This window comes from Nerophis ophidion, linkage group LG05 (genome assembly GCF_033978795.1).
Source record: "Nerophis ophidion isolate RoL-2023_Sa linkage group LG05, RoL_Noph_v1.0, whole genome shotgun sequence".
Classification (NCBI taxonomy): domain Eukaryota; kingdom Metazoa; phylum Chordata; class Actinopteri; order Syngnathiformes; family Syngnathidae; genus Nerophis; species Nerophis ophidion.
Window position 1 is genome coordinate 17573183 of NC_084615.1, and position 14404 is coordinate 17587586.

General features: G+C 40.3%; 1 long non-coding RNA gene across 1 annotated transcript in view; it reads right to left on the reverse strand.

The window, feature by feature from the left end:
• Window positions 1–5965: 5965 nt before the first annotated feature.
• The window catches only part of LOC133552786 (uncharacterized), a 29380-nt gene continuing 20941 nt past the window's right edge, over window positions 5966–14404 (reverse strand). The window contains exons 6-8 of the long non-coding RNA XR_009806770.1: window positions 13396–13493; window positions 13218–13310; window positions 5966–6094 (exon numbers count right to left, since the gene is read on the reverse strand). This is a non-coding gene — a long non-coding RNA (uncharacterized LOC133552786). The remainder of the gene's footprint in view (window positions 6095–13217; window positions 13311–13395; window positions 13494–14404) is intronic.

Below are 14404 nucleotides of genomic sequence, written 5' to 3' on the forward strand. Positions count from 1 at the left end.
GAGAAGCGAGAAGGTATGCATATAGCTTATTGACAGGATACAATCTCTTTTGGGGTTATGCAACAGCAAGTACACAAGTTTGCATAGAATATATTAAATAAAACATGGATATCCTTTTGTCTGATTTGGTCTCTTGACCCTTTTTTCTGAAAGAATCTAAAAATAAGAAATAATTGCGGCGGTGGCTACAAAGAAAGACATGAAGGTTTCAATGAAAGAGCTGCTGCTTCCAGGAGGTCTCATAATGTAACACGTCTACATCGCGTCACCATGGCAACCCCTGCATCAGCACCACTGTGGCAAGGAAGAGCCAGAGTGTCTGTGTTGGTATGTAAGGCTACACGCAGTGCACAGTGGCAGGAAGAAAAACACCAAAAAAAAACGGCACACTCGATTGGAGAAATCCTTTGGATTCAACATGTACAGCCACAATATTAGGTACACCTGACTCAGCTAATAAAGGAACATTGTTATTTAATACGTATAATAACCTTGGGGTGGGATTCAGAAAGCTCTGTTCTTCTTACTTCTTTTCAGACCGATTGTGCACATGTACACACGTGATGCACTTAAATGTAACTTATTTTGTATGAACGGCAGCAAAACACAACAAATAGAGAAGCCAACGCTGCAGCTTTGGAGATAGGATTGGATCAATTGTTACCTTATTTGACTATTTTACCAAAAAACCAATAATACTTTACATTTTGTTTTAGACATAATGGGAGACAATTATATTGTACATACAAATACACATATGTACTCACATACACACAATTATTCATACATACGTGCACATACATACAAACTCCGTTTCCATATGAATTGGGAAATTGTGTTAGATGTAAATATAAACGGAATACAATGATTTGCAAATCATTTTCAACCCATATTCAGTTGAATATGCTACAACGACAACATATTTGATGTTCAAACTCAAACTTTTTTTTTTTTTCTAAATAATAATTCACTTAGAATTTCATGGCTGCTACACGTGCCAAAGTAGTTGGGAAAGGGCATGTTCATCACATGCTTAATTTATTGCAGCATTTGGGAAGCCTGTAGTTGATTTTTATTATGTAAATGTGATATTTTTGTCAACATGTGATAGCAGGGACCCTGCCATTCAAAACTAGGCTGCTACATTACTAATGATTAATATGACTATTGCTGAAAAAATAGTACAATAGCAATAGAAGAGACTATTCATCCCTGAACACCATGGAGTTCAAGTGAAATAACAGACAGACAGGGCTTTGCTGCCCCTAACACACGCACACAGCAAAATGAGCTGATATCATGCTAAAAGCTAATTATCCTTCACCTCAAGCCAGGACTACGAGCGAGCTGAGCTGCAGTTTAAGTTTGTGGAACGTCAACGGGCTCATAGGATTGTTACTAGTAGTTGACTGGGAGGTGTTTATTATCATTTGGGAGCGAGTACGCAGCCTTATGCTCACCTGCTAAACATATATCTGCTCGACGCTGAAGCATTGACGACATGTGCTCTGAATACGCACTGCTGATTGGCTGTTATCGCTTTGTATGTAACCAATCAGATGGTTGTGTGGGTGGGACAAGGCTGGGTGCTGACACAGAGGCAGAAGAAGCGAAACAGCTTGTTAAGACTTTAGCTTAGAAACTCGTTCGGTACATCCCCGTACCGAAACGGTTCAATACAAATACACGTACGTTAAACCCCTACTAGACGTATAACATTTCATGACATTCAGCGATTGAGAGTGACAGATTGTTTGGTAAACATATAGCATGTTCTATATGTTATAGTTATTTGAATGACTCTTACCATAATATGTTAGGTTAACATACCAGGCACCTTCTCAGTTGGTTATTTATGCCTCAAAGTACACTTGTTCACTATTCTTTATTTATTTTAAATTGCCTTTCAAATGTCTATTCTTGGTGTTGGGTTTTATCAAATACATTTCCCCCAAAAATGCGACTTATACTACAGTGCGACGTATGTATGTTTTTTCCTTCTTTATTATGCATTTTCGGCAGGTGCCACTTATACTCCGAAAAATACGGTAAGTACTAAACATACAAGCACCCTAAGTAATAACTTTCCAAAAATGCTTTAAGGGGAACATTATCACCAGACCTATGTAAGCGTCAATATATACCTTGATGGTGCAGAAAAAAGACCATCTATTTTTTTTAACCGATTTCCGAACTCTAAATGGGTGAATTTTGGCGAATTAAACGCCTTTCTGTTTATCGGGCTGGAGGCGATGACGTCAGAATGTGAGGTTGCCGAGGTAACACACCCACCATTTTCATTTTCAACACATTACAAACACCGGGTCTCAGCTCTGTTATTTTCCGTTTTTTTGACTATTTTTTGGAACCTTGGAGACATCATGCCTCGTCGGTGTGTTGTCGGAGGGTGTAACAACACTAACAGGGAGGGATTCAAGTTGCACCACTGGCCCGAAGATGCGAAAGTGTCTGTCGCCAAAACCCCCATTGAATGTACCGCAGTGTCTGCACATTTGACCGTCGATGCTAAGGCAGACATGGCACAGAGATGTATGGATAACCTGCAGATGCATTTTCAACGATAGTCAACGAAATCACAAAGGTGAGTTTTGTTGATGTTGACTGCCAGCTAATCCATGCTAACATGCTACGCTAATCGATGCTAACATGCTATTTACCGGCGGTGCTAAAGCAGACATGGCACAGAGATGTATGGATAACCTGTAGATGCATTTGCAACTATATTACGTTTCCTTCCACCCACTTTTAATGCAAAAAAACCATTTACCAATCGACGGATTTAAGTTGCTCCAGTGTCAAAAGATGCGAAAGTCCTGATCGTTTGGTCCGCACATTTTACCGGCGATGCTAACGCAGCTATTCGGCCATGCTATGGCTATGAATAGCGTCAATAGCTATTCGCTCAATAGCTTCAGTTTCTTCTTCAATATTTTCATACTCCAACCATCTGTTTCAATACATGCGTAATCTGTTGAATCGCTTAAGTCGCTAAAATCCGAGTTTGAATCCGAGCTAATGTCACTATATCTTGCTGTGGTATTCCCATTGTTTGTTTACATTGGCAGCACTGTATGACGTCACAGGGAAATGGCCAGTGTCTTCGCAGAGAGTCGAAAATAAGGCACTTTAAAGCTTTATTTAGGGATATTCCGAGACCGGTAAAATTTTGAAAAAAACTTCAAAAAATACAACAAGCCACTGGGAACTGATTTTTATTGTTTTTAACCCTTTTGAAATTGTGATAATGTTCCACATTAACAGTTTTATTTCTGTTATTGTGTTGCATAAAATGTCAATGAAAAGAAGCAAAAAGCTATTCTAAAAAAGTTTCCATCCTTGACACAGATGCACACACACTTTCTTGCAATATTTAATGTCTTTTCTGGCCTTTTGTGCCAATGCCACATTCTGAGAACCTTGGGAAAAATCAACGCTACCAATAGCAAGCTGATAGGGGCGGGAGGGAATGTGCGCGCCTCCCACCTTGTTCGGCGCGCCCTGGGTGCTAAAAATAAACTAGTTATTGGAAGGCACAAAGAAAAGGTGCAAGGCTACAGGAGCACCAAGATGACTGATGGAGTACAACAGGAGGTAGAAGTGGAAGGTATAAACTTCTTATTGACAGCTCGCCTCAATTTGCCATTGATTCCAAACTTCACTCTAACAAAGTGGGAACGTTTTATATATTCTAGCCACTATTTTCAATTTAACTAGTTTTTACTTTTCAAAAATATGCATTTTGGAGGACACAATTTTGTAAGTGATGACTAGAATAATTTATTTTAGATGTAAGGTGTTGCAAAATAGCGTTTTCCGATACAGAAATACATTTAATAAATAATAATATTATACAGATAAAAAACTAAATAATTAAATATTTATTGAAAGAAAATTACAGATATTTATTTTTAATCATGAGAATATCAAAAAATAGGTAATATTCGCTTATTTAATTACAGAAGTCTGATAATATCAGACTATTATCGGCCGATAAATGCTGTAAAATATCTGAAATTATCGGTACCGATTTCAAATAGTAAAATGTATGACATTTTTAAAACGCCGCTGTGTACACGGACGTAGGGAGAAGTACAGAGCGTCAATAAACCTTAAAGGCACTGCCGTGCCGGCCCAGTCACATAATATCTACGGCTTTTCACACACACAGGTGAATGCATGCATACTTGGTCAACAGCCATACAGGTCACACTGAGGGCGGCCGTATTAACAACCTTAACACTGTTACAAATATGCGCCACACCGTGAACCCACACCAAACAAGAATGACAAACACATTTCGGGAGAACATCCGCACCGTAACACAACATAAACGCAACGAAAAAATACCCAGGATCCCTTGCGGCACTAACTCTTCTGGGACGCTACAATATATACACCCCCCCACTACCCCCACCTCAACCCCGCCCCCCCAACTCAACCTCCTCATGCTCTCTCAGGGAGAGCATGTCCCAAATTCCAAGCTGCTGTTTTGAGGCACGTTAAAAAAAATAATGCACTTTGTGACTTCAATAATAAATGTGGCAGTGCCATATTGGCTTTTTTTTTTTCATAACTTGAGTCGATTAATTTTGGAAAACCTTGTTACATTGTTTAATGCAATGGTTCCCAAACTTTTGCAGGCTGGCGCCCCCCTTGGCTCCCCAGGGAATTCCTGGCGCCCCCCCCCCCCCCCCCCCACATGGGAGCTTTATTCTGGAACAAAAAAATAAAACCATGTAAAATACAGCATTTTATCGCATTTCATAAATAGGCCTACTTAAAGACAAAAATGACAACATTGAAGGTATGAAAAGCAATTTACCCTCTCACGTATTCATTTTCTTCCATTTACTCACAGAAAATGGTGGCGGACGTGATCTAAGGCACGCCACCCTCGCCACCCACACAATGACACACGCGCGAACACGCATATATGCACACACACACACACACACATGCACACACAGGTACAAAGTCATATACATTCGTAACAATATATATCAGTGAATGCACCACCCTAACCAGCTCAACACAACACAAAACGGCGCGTTCTGGCGAGCCCCCAATTTCATGTTGACTTGAACTCAAGATGATGTTGACCGCCAGAATGCGGTTTTTATTATAAGATAAAATTCTGAACATTACAAGCTTGAAATTACAAACCTGAGCTTTCGCTTTTGTAGTCTATGCTGTCGGATCTGACTGGGCCAGAGCGGCATGTGGTAACCGGACCCTGATGCGTCGTCCACTGACTCGTCCTGCTGCACGCGTTGTGTACAAATCGTCAAACAAACGTTCGAACTTCTGACTTCGACTTCGGACTGCCGCCCCCCTACCGCCCCCCTACCGCCCCCCCAGATCTTTCCACCGCCCCCAGGGGGGGCGGTACCGCCCACTTTGGGAACCACTGGTTTAATGCATCCAGCGGAGCATCACAACAAAATTAGGCTTAATAATGTGTTAAATTTCACGACTGTATATATTGGTATCGGTTGATATCGGAATCGGTAATTATGAGTTGGAAAATATCGGAATATCGGACATCTCTATTTTAGTTGTGAGGTGTTGCAGAATAGCGTTTTCTGATACAGAAATACATTTAATAAATACTGACTAATAAAAATATTATACAAATTAAAAAAACTAAACATAAAATAATTAAATATTTATTGAAAGAAAATTACGGTTTATTTTAAATGAATCAAAAAATAGGGGGCATTCACTTATTTAATAGAATATGGTAAAAAAATAAATAAAAACATTTTAATGTGGAAAAAAAAAGACTCACAAAAAAAAAACTTATTCAAAGAGTTAAAAACATTGACATGAATTATTCTTGAATTAAAAATTGTGAAAACACAATAGATGATAAATGAGATTTAAAGAGTCAATAAAATAATACACGGAATACAATACTTTGTTATAGTTTTCCAAACATGTATCATCATCGTAAGAAACGTCAATACAAAAAAAAAAAAAAAACGCCACTCACCCAATCTTGTCCTGCTTGGAGAACTGGAGGCTCTTCCCAGCATGCAACAGTCAGGGGCTTCCCAATACAGGGGTGTGGACCCTGCAAATGTCCACAAGACAGGAGGGGTTACGTAACAATAGAGAGGAACATGTACAACGTTCAATTAGTGATTGACGTTTGTTTACAATCTCGATGGGAACGAGTCATGAGAACGATGGAAGAATATATTACAGCACGGCATGCAGTGTACGCAACAACCAAACTATGAAATGTCTATTCGCCTCTTTTTCTGAAGCTGATGCTATTTTGTGCCTGCTTGGATGTAGAAGTAGGAGGCGTTGCTAGGCGACAGATGAGCTCCTTCCCTTTTTCATGAAACAAAGTGCGGCGCTTGAATGTCTCGGTGTAAAAATAAGCCCGGAAAGAAAAGAGCACCTTGGCAGAAGGACGCCTGTTAGCACACACACAATTTTTTGTGTGTCCTTGATGTCTTTCTGCACAACTTTGTCTCGCGTCGCTCAAGTGCTCCCGAAATAAAGCACTTGATTTATTCCTAATCAATGTTTGGATCTTCGCACTCGATGTGTCAGCATCAGTATAAACTTTGACAAGTGTCAGATGACGATGATGATGATGATGTGTGTGTTCTCTCGATGGTGACTAAGGCTGTGCAGAACAGGAACATGCTGACCACTTTTCTCTCTGTCACACCTGCTGCACAGCCAGTCCATGGAAACGACCTGCAGACCCTGCTGTGTTCCTGTGCACGCCACCAACACCCGGGACGCGTGAATGAGTGAGTGTGGCGACAAAAAGGAGTGAATGAATGACTGCCTACTGTTTTGGAGCATGAGTGCGAAGAATTGCAAGTGAGGAAGTGAGTGCGAGTGATTGATTGGGTAATTTAGCTATGAAAACAGGAGCAAGTAATATTTAGATTAAAAGTTGGCATTAACTTAGTCAGGAAAGACAGAAGGAAGTGACTTTCAGAAAGAGAGTGATCAAATTAACCAGGGAGTATAAATGTAGGAATTAAAGTGGGTGACTTAGCCATTCGTGCCAAGTAAAAACCCCAAAAGCAGTGAAGTTGTCACGTTGATTAAATGGTAAATTAAAAGAGAATATAATGATTTGCAAATTTTTTTTAACTTATATTTAATTGAATAGACTGAAAAGACAAGATATTTCATGTTCACACTGAGAAACGTATTTTTTTTTTTTTTTGCAAATAATCATTAACTTAGAATATAATGGCAGCAACACATTGCAAACCAGTGTGTTACATGGCCTTTCCTTTGAACAACATTCAGTGAAGGTTTGGGAACTGAGGAGACACATTTTTGAAGTGGAATTCTTTCCAATTCTTACTTGATGTACAGCTTAGGTTGTTCAACAGTCTCCCTTTTCATATTTTAGCCTTCATATTGCACCACGTACAAACTCTGTTTCCACATGAGTTGAGAAATTGTGTTAGATGTAAATATAAACGGAATACAATGATTTGCAAATCCTTTTCAACCCATATTCAGTTGAATGCACTACAAAGACAAGATATGTGATGTTCAAACTCATAAACTTTTTTTTTTTTTTGCAAATAATAATTAACTTAGAATTTCATGGCTGCCAAAGTAGTTGGGAAAGGACATGTTCACCACAGTGTTACATCACCTTTTCTTTTAACAACACTCAATAAACCTTTGGGAATTGAGGAAACTAATTGTTGAAGCTTTGAAAGTGGAATTCTTTCTCATTCTTGTTTTATGTAGAGCTTCAGTCCTTCAACAGTCCGGGGTCTCTGCTGTCGTATTTTACGCTTCATAATGCGCCACACATTTTTGATGGGATACAGGTCTGGACTGCAGGCAGGCCAGGAAAGTACCCGCACTCTTTGACTACAAAACCACGCTGTTGTAACACGTGGCTTGGCATTGTCTTGCTGAAATAAGCAGGGGCGTCCATGATAACGTTGCTTGGATGACAACATATGTTGCTCCAAAACCTGTATGGACCATTTGGCATTAATAGTGCCTTCACAGATGTGTAAGTTACCCATGCCTTGGGCACTAATACACCCCCATACCATCACACATGCTGGCTTTTGAACTTTGCGCCTATAACAATCCGGATGGTTATTTTCCTCTTTGTTCTGGAGGACACCACGTCTTCTGTTTCCAAATATTATTTGAAATGTGGACTCGTCAGACCACAGAATACTTTTCCACTTTACATCCGTCCATCTTAGATGAGCTCGGGCCCAGCCAAGCCGGCGGCGTTCCTTGGTGTTGTTGATAAATGGGGTTTGCTTTGCATAGTAGAGTTTTAACTTGCACTTACAGATGTAGCAACCAACTGTAGTTACTGACAGTGGTTTTATGAAGTGTTCCTGAGCTCATGTGGTGATATCCTTTACACACTGATGTCTGTTTTTGATGCAGTACCGCCTGAGGGATCAACGGTCCGTAATATCATCGCCTACGTGCAGTGATTTCTCCAGATTCTCTGAACCTTTTGTTGAGTTTACGGACCGTAGATAGATTCCTTGCAATAGCTCATTGAGACAATTGGCTTACAAATTGGTGACCCTCGTCCTAACCTTGTTTGTAAATTACTTAGCCTTTCATGGACGCTGCTTTTATACCGAATCATGGCACCCACCTGTTCCCAATTAGCCTGCACACCTGTGGGATGTTACAAATAAGTGTTTGATGAGAATTTCTCAACTTTATCAGTATTTATTGCCACATTTCCCAACTTCTTTGTCAAGTGTTGCTGGCATCAAATTCTAAAGTTAATGATTTGCAAAAAAAAAATGTTTATCAGTTTGAACATCAAATATGTTGTCTTTGTAGCATATTCAACTGAATATGGGTTGAAAAGGATTTGTAAATCATTGTATTCCGTTTATATTTACATCTAACACAATTTCCCAACTCATATGGAAACAGGGTTTGTAGAATAAATCCAAATTCCGTCTTACAATCTTTATCTTCATTATTTATTTCAACTTTTTGTTATTCAAGTATGCATTTTTAAATGTAATAAATTTTATTGACAAGCAATTCTATTATCGTCATACTTGTTAGCTGGAGGCTTTACTCCTTAACTCTGTGGTAATATTCTTTAAATAGAACCAATAGAACGTTAATGTTAAATCTTACTTGTGAAAAGTAATACCCCAATTCCTATTTTCAACAGTCCGCTCATTTGGGCAGAAAAACGCTGAACACCATCTTTGTTTTCTACCTGTCAACTGTCAGTTTAGCATCTTTGTTTTCTACCTGTCAACTGTCAGTTTAGCATCTTTGTTTTCTACCTGTCAACTGTCAGTTTAGCATCTTTGTTTTCTACCTGTCAACTGTCAGTTTAGCATCTTTGTTTTCTACCTGTCAACTGTCAGTTTAGCGTCTTTGTTTTCTACCTGTCAACTGTCAGTTTAGCATCTTTGTTTTCTAACTGTCAACTGTCAGTTTAGCATCTTTGTTTTCTACCTGTCAACTGTCAGTTTAGCATCTTTGTTTTCTACCTGTCAACTGTCAGTTCAGCATCTTTGTTTTCTAACTGTCAACTGTCAGTTTAGCATCTTTGTTTTCTACCTGTCAACTGTCAGTTTAGCATCTTTGTTTTCTAACTGTCAACTGTCAGTTTAGCATCTTTGTTTTCTACCTGTCAACTGTCAGTTTAGCATCTTTGTTTTCTACCTGTCAACTGTCAGTTCAGCATCTTTGTTTTCTAACTGTCAACTGTCAGTTTAGCATCTTTGTTTTCTACCGGTCAACTGTCGGTTTGGCATCTTTTTTTTTCTACCTGTCAACTGTCAGTTCAGCCTCTTTGCTTTCTACCTGTCAACTGTCAGTTTAGCATCTTTGTTTTCTACCTGTCAGTTCAGCCTCTTTGCTTTCTACCTGTCAACTGTCAGTTTAGCATCTTTGTTTTCTACCTGTCAACTGTCAGTTCAGCCTCTTTGCTTTCTACCTGTCAACTGTCAGTTTAGCATCTTTGTTTTCTACCTGTCAACTGTCAGTTTAGCATCTTTGTTTTCTACCTGTCAACTGTCAGTTTAGCATCTTTGTTTTCTACCTGTCAACTGTCAGTTTAGCATCTTTGTTTTCTACCTGTCAACTGTCAGTTTAGCATCTTTGTTTTCTACCTGTCAACTGTCAGTTTAGCATCTTTGTTTTCTACCTGTCAACTGTCAGTTTAGCATCTTTGTTTTCTACCTGTCAACTGTCAGTTTAGCATCTTTGTTTTCTACCTGTCAACTGTCAGTTTAGCATCTTTGTTTTCTACCTGTCAACTGTCAGTTTAGCGTCTTCGTTTCCTACCTGTCAACTGTCAGTTTAGCATCTTTGTTTTCTAACTGTCAACTGTCAGTTTAGCATCTTTGTTTTCTACCTGTCAACTGTCAGTTTAGCATCTTTGTTTTCTACCTGTCAACTGTCAGTTTAGCATCTTTGTTTTCTACCTGTCAACTGTCAGTTCAGCCTCTTTGCTTTCTACCTGTCAACTGTCAGTTTAGCATCTTTGTTTTCTACCTGTCAACTGTCAGTTTAGCATCTTTGTTTTCTACCTGTCAACTGTCAGTTTAGCATCTTTGTTTTCTACCTGTCAACTGTCAGTTTAGCATCTTTGTTTTCTACCTGTCAACTGTCAGTTTAGCGTCTTTGTTTTCTACCTGTCAACTGTCAGTTTAGCATCTTTGTTTTCTAACTGTCAACTGTCAGTTTAGCATCTTTGTTTTCTACCGGTCAACTGTCGGTTCGGCATCTTTTTTTTTCTACCTGTCAACTGTCAGTTCAGCCTCTTTGCTTTTGTACCTGTCAACTGTCAGTTTAGCATCTTTGTTTTCTACCTGTCAACTGTCAGTTTAGCATCTTTGTTTTCTACCTGTCAACTGTCAGTTTAGCATCTTTGTTTTCTACCTGTCAACTGTCAGTTTAGCATCTTTGTTTTCTACCTGTCAACTGTCAGTTTAGCATCTTTGTTTTCTACCTGTCAACTGTCAGTTTAGCATCTTTGTTTTCTACCTGTCAACTGTCAGTTTAGCATCTTTGTTTTCTACCTGTCAACTGTCAGTTTAGCATCTTTGTTTTCTACCTGTCAACTGTCAGTTTAGCATCTTTGTTTTCTACCTGTCAACTGTCAGTTTAGCATCTTTGTTTTCTACCTGTCAACTGTCAGTTTAGCATCTTTGTTTTCTACCTGTCAACTGTCAGTTTAGCATCTTTGTTTTCTACCTGTCAACTGTCAGTTTAGCATCTTTGTTTTCTACCTGTCAACTGTCAGTTTAGCATCTTTGTTTTCTACCGGTCAACTGTCAGTTTAGCATCTTTGTTTTCTACCTGTCAACTGTCAGTTCAGCATCTTTGTTTTCTAACTGTCAACTGTCAGTTTAGCATCTTTGTTTTCTACCGGTCAACTGTCGGTTTGGCATCTTTTTTTTTCTACCTGTCAACTGTCAGTTCAGCCTCTTTGCTTTCTACCTGTCAACTGTCAGTTTAGCATCTTTGTTTTCTACCTGTCAACTGTCAGTTCAGCCTCTTTGCTTTCTACCTGTCAACTGTCAGTTTAGCATCTTTATTTTCTACCTGTAAACTGTCAGTTTAACATCATTGTTTTCTACCTGTCAACTGTCAGTTTAGCATCTTTGTTTTCTACCTGTCAACTGTCAGTTTAGCATCTTTGTTTTCTACCGGTCAACTGTCAGTTTAGCATCTTTGTTTTCTACCTGTCAACTGTCAGTTCAGCATCTTTGTTTTCTAACTGTCAACTGTCAGTTTAGCATCTTTGTTTTCTACCGGTCAACTGTCGGTTTGGCATCTTTTTTTTTCTACCTGTCAACTGTCAGTTCAGCCTCTTTGCTTTCTACCTGTCAACTGTCAGTTTAGCATCTTTGTTTTCTACCTGTCAACTGTCAGTTCAGCCTCTTTGCTTTCTACCTGTCAACTGTCAGTTTAGCATCTTTATTTTCTACCTGTAAACTGTCAGTTTAACATCATTGTTTTCTACCTGTCAACTGTCAGTTTAGCATCTTTGTTTTCTACCTGTCAACTGTCAGTTTAGCATCTTTGTTTTCTACCTGTCAACTGTCAGTTTAGCATCTTGGTTTTCTACCTGTCAACTGTCAGTGAGCGAAGAGTAGATCTCACGATCTACTCTTCGCTCACTCGTGAACAAGACCCCTAGGTACTTGAACTCCTCCATTTGGGGCAGGGTCTCCTCCTCAACCCGGAGATGGCATTCCACCCTTTTCCGGGCGAAAGCCATAGACTCGGACTTGGAGGTGCTGACTCTCATTCCGGTGGCTTCACACTCGGATGCGAACCGATCCAGTGTGAGCTGAAGATCCCGGCCAGATGAAGCCATCAGGACCACATCATCTGCAAAAAGCAGAGACCTAATACCGCTGCCACCAAACCGGAACCCCTCAACGCCTTGACTGCGCCTAGAAATTCTGTCCATAAAAGTTATGAACAGAATCGGTGACAAAGGACAGCCTTGGCGTAGTCCAACCCTCACTGGAAATGTGTTCGACTTACTGCAGGCAATGCGGACCAAGCTGGGACACTGATCATACAGGGAGCGGACCGCCACAATAAGACAGACCGATACCCCATATTCTCTGAGCACTCCCCACAGGACTTCCCGAGGGACACGGTCGAATGCCTTCTCCAAGTCCACAAAGCACATGTAGACTGGTTGGGCAAACTCCCATGCACCCTCAAGAACCCTGCCGCGAGTATAGAGCTGGTCCACAGTTCCACAACCAGGACAAAAACCACACTGTTCCTCCTGAATCCGAGGTTCGACTATCCGGCGTGGCCTCCTCTCCAGTGTGATCCCACGATAGTTGGAACACACCCTCCGGTCCCCCTTCTTAAAGAGAGGAACCACCACCCCGGTCTCCCGATCCAGAGCCACCGCCCCTGATGTCCACGCGATGCTGCAGAGTCTTGTCAACCAAGACAGCCCCACAGCATCTTGGATGCTGTCAACTATCAGTTCAGCATCTTTGTTTCCGTCCTGTCAACTGCCAGTTTAGCCTGCTCGCCGGCTCCTCATCACCACTTCAAGATGGCGGCCGAATTTCTCGTGTCACAGCAGCCAATGCTGAGTCTACTTATAAGATGTCTATCCATCAGCACAGACCTGGACTTCTGTGCTCTACAGCCTCCAATTGAATCCAAACAGTTAGTTTGAGCCCAGGAAGAAGAGGTGAGCTTACCTGTAGCATCTTTGATCTTTTCCTTTTCCCCAGGTCTTTTAGTCCAAAGATTTAGCATGTGTCACTGTCGCTGTCCTGCTGCCATCAGCTGCTCTGCAACACCACCGGACAAGGTCCTGAGCAGCCAAACTTTTATGGAGTGCTGGCGTGAGCTGCCAATTAGTCTGATCGTGCTCACATGTGCGCTCCACCGTGGAGAGGTGAGGCTGATGTCATCAGCACACGCTCACAGGACAACCTCCCAAACAATGAGGGTCAGGGCAATGAATGGAATGACTGCATGAAGGAGTGAACATGTTAAAAATCGGTTAACAAGAGTGAGAACATGAGAAGAATGAAGGTCAGGGCAATGAATGAAGTGACTGCATGAAATAGTGAAAATGTTAAAAATGCAGTTAACAAGAGTGAGAACATGAGAGGAATGAGAATCAAGGCAATGAATGAAATGACTGCATGAAGGAGTGAACATGTTAAAAATCGGTTAACAAGAGTGAGAACATGAGAGGAATGAGGGTCAAGGCAATGAATGAAATGACTGCATGAAGGAGTGAACATGTCAAAAATCGGTTAACAAGAGTGAGAACATGAGAAGAATGAAATGACTGCATGAAGGAGTGAACATGTTAAAAATCGGTTAACAAGAGTGAGAACAGGAGAAGAATGAAGGTCAGGGCAATGAATGAAGTGACTGCATGAAATAGTGAACATGTTAAAAATGCAGTTAACAAGAGTGAGAACATGAGAGGGATGAGGATCAAAGCAATGAATGAAATGACTGCATGAAATAGTGAACATGTTAAAAATGCAGTTAAAAGAGTGAGAACATGAGATGAATGAGGATCAGGGTAATGAATGGAATGACTGCATGAAATAGTGAACATGTTAAAAATGCAGTTAACAAGAGTGAGAACATGAGAGGAATGAGGGTCGGGGGAATGAATGGAATGACTGTGTGAAAGAGTGAACATGTTAAAAAATCCAATTAACAATAATGAGAACAGGTGAGGAATGAGGATCAGGGTAATGAATGGAATGACTGCATGAAGTAGTGAAAGTGTTAAAAATGCAGTTAACAAGAGTGAGAACATGAGAGGAATGAGGGTTGGGGCAATGAAAGGAATGACTGCATGAAATAGTGAACGTGTTAAAAATGCAGTTAAAAGAGTGAGAACATGAGAGGAATGAGG